Here is a 3,005-nt window from a genome sequence, read left to right as displayed (position 1 = left end):
GAAGCTAAAATACAACAATCCAGAGACAACCTTACAGGAATTTTCGAAAAGGAAGAGGAGATGGCAGCCGAAAATAATAATAATGCAAGGAGGATGCTTGGTGATTATACTACACCTACTTCCAAGTTTGATGGAAGAAGCATCACAATCCCCACCATTGGAGCAAACAATTTTGAGCTGAAACCTCAATTAGTTGCTCTAATGCAACAGAACTACAAATTCCATGGACTTCCATCAGAAGATCCCTACCAGTTTTTAATTGAGTTCCTGCAGATCTGTGAGACTGTTAAGACTAATGGAGTAGATCCTGAAGTCTACAGGCTCATGCTTTTCCCTTTGGCTGTAAGAGACAGAGCTAGAACATGGTTGGACTCACAACCTAAAGATAGCCTGAACTCTTGGGATAAGCAGGTCACGGCCTTCTTGGCTAAGTTCTTTCCTCCTCAAAAGCTGAGCAAGCTTAGAGTGGATGTTCAGACCTTCAAGCAAAAAGATGGTGAATCCCTCTATGAAGCTTGGGAAAGATACAAGCAGATGACCAAAAGGTGTCCTCCTGACATGCTTTCAGAATGGACCATTCTGGATATATTCTATTATGGTCTGTCTGAGTTCTCCAAGATGTCACTGGACCATTCTGCAGGTGGATCCATTCACCTAAAGAAAACGCCTGCAAAAGCTCAAGAACTTATTGATATGGTTGTAAATAATCAATTCATGTATACTTCTGAGAGAAATTCTGTGAATAATGGGACGCCTCAGAAGAAGGAAGTTCTTGAAATTGATGCTCTGAATGCCATATTGGCTCAGAACAAAGTGTTGACTCAGCAAGTCAACATGATTTTCCAAAGTCTGAATGGATGGTAAAATGCATCCAACAGTACTAAAGAGGCATCTTCTGAAGAAGAAGCTTATGATCCTGATAACCCTGCAATAGCAGAGGTAAATTACATGGGTGAATCTTATAGAAACACCTATAATTCATCATGGAGAAATCATCCAAATTTCTCATGGAAGGATCAACAAAAGCCTCAACAAGCCTTTAATAATGGTGGAAGAAACAGGCTCAGCAATAGCAAGCCTTTTCCATCATCTGAACAAAATACCTCTAATTTAGCAAACTTAGTCTCTGATCTGTCCAAGGCCACTCTAAGTTTCATGAGTGAAACAAGGTCCTCCATAAGAAATTTGGAGGCACAAGTGGGCCAGCTGAGTAAGAAAATCACTGAAACACCTCCTAGTACTCTCCCAAGCAATACAGAAGAGAATCCAAAGAGAGAGTGCAAGGCCATTGATATAACAATCATGGCCGAACCCACAAAAGAGGAAGAGGATGTGAATCCCAGTGAGGAAGACCTCTTGGGACGTCCAGTGATCAATAAAGAGTTTCTCTTTGAGGAACCAAAGGACTCTGAGGCTCATCTAGAGACCATAGAGATTCCAATGAACCTCCTTATGCCCTTCATGAGCTCTGATGAGTATTCTTCTTCTGAAGAGAATGAGGATGTTACTGAAGAGCAAGTTGTCAAGTACCTTGGTGCAATCATGAAGCTAAATGCCAAATTATTTGGTAATGAGACTTGGGAAGATGAACCTCCCTTGCTCATCAATGAACTAAGTGATCTGGATCAACTGACATTGCCTCAGAAGAAACAGGATCCTGGAAAGTTCTTAATACCTGTACCATAGGCACCATGGCCTTTGAGAAGGCTCTATGTGACCTTGGGTCAGGGATAAACCTCATGCCCCTCTCCGTAATGGAGAAACTGGGAATCTTTGAGGTGCAAGCTGCTAGAATCTCATTAGAGATGGCAGACAACTCAAGAAAACAGGCTTATGGACAAGTAGAGGACGTGTTAGTAAAGGTTGAAGGCCTTTACATCCCTGCTGATTTCATAATCCTAGACACTGGGAAGGATGAGGATGAACCCATCATCCTTGGAAGACCTTTCCTAGCCACTGCAGGAGCTGTGATAGATGTTAACAGAGGAGAATTAGTCCTTCAATTGAAGGGGGACTACCTTGTGTTTAAGGCCCAAGGCTATCCTTCTGTAACAATGGAGAGGAAGCATGAAAAGCTTCTCTCAGTACAGAGTCAACCAAAGCCCCCACAATCAAACTCTAAGTTTGGTGTTGGAAAGCCTCAGCCAAACTCTAAGTTTGGTGTTGAATCCCCACATCCAAACTCTAAGTTTGGTGTTGGAAATCTATAAAATTGACCTGATCACCTGTGTGGCTCCGTGAGAGCCTACTGTCAAGCTATTGACATTAAAGAAGCGCTTGTTGGGAGGCAACCCAATTTTTATTTATTTAATTCTACTTTTATTTTTATTGTTCTTTTATATTTTATTAGGTTCATGATCATGTGGAGTCACAAAATAAATACAAAAATTAAAAACAGAATCAAAAATAGCAGAAGAAAAGTCACACCCTGGAGGAAGGACTTACTGGCGTTTAAACGCCAGTAAGGAGCATCTGGCTGGCGTTCAACGCCAGAACAGAGCATGGATCTGGCGTTGAATGCCAGAAACAAGCAACATCCTGGCGTTTAAACGCCAGGAATACACCCTGAGAAGAGTTGGCGCTGAACGCCAGAAACAAGCATGAAGCTGGCGTTCAACGCCAGAAACATGCTGCACATGGGCGTTGAACGCCCAGAACAAGCATCACTTCGGCGTTTAAATGCCAAAAATGCATGCAAAGGCATTTTGCATGCCTAATTGGTGCAGGGATGTAAATCCTTGACACCTCAGGATCTGTGGACCCCACAGGATCACTTCAGGATTTGTGAACCCCACAAGATCCCTACCTACCTCCACTCATATTCTCCCCTCTTCTCATTCATCCTCTCTTCCCAATAAACACCCTTCCCCAAAACCCTTCACCAATCACCTCAATCTCTCTTCCCTATTACCACCTACCACCACTCACATCCATCCACTCTTCCCCATAAACCCCACCTACCTTCAAAATTCAAAATCACTTTCCCACACAAACCCACCCACTAT

General features: G+C 42.7%; 1 non-coding gene across 1 annotated transcript; it reads right to left on the bottom strand.

Moving 5' to 3' along the window:
• Positions 1-456: 456 nt before the first annotated feature.
• Positions 457-564, bottom strand: LOC148579859 (small nucleolar RNA R71). The gene has a single exon (XR_015895615.1). It is a non-coding gene; the product is annotated as a small nucleolar RNA R71 (small nucleolar RNA).
• Between the last annotated feature and the right edge of the window lie 2,441 nt (positions 565-3,005).

This window comes from Arachis ipaensis, chromosome B10, assembly GCF_059453495.1.
Source record: "Arachis ipaensis isolate K30076 ecotype BB chromosome B10, ASM5945349v1, whole genome shotgun sequence".
NCBI lineage: Eukaryota > Viridiplantae > Streptophyta > Magnoliopsida > Fabales > Fabaceae > Arachis > Arachis ipaensis.
The sequence above is the reverse complement of the archived record's forward strand: the minus strand, read 5'-3'. Positions and strand labels throughout refer to the sequence as shown.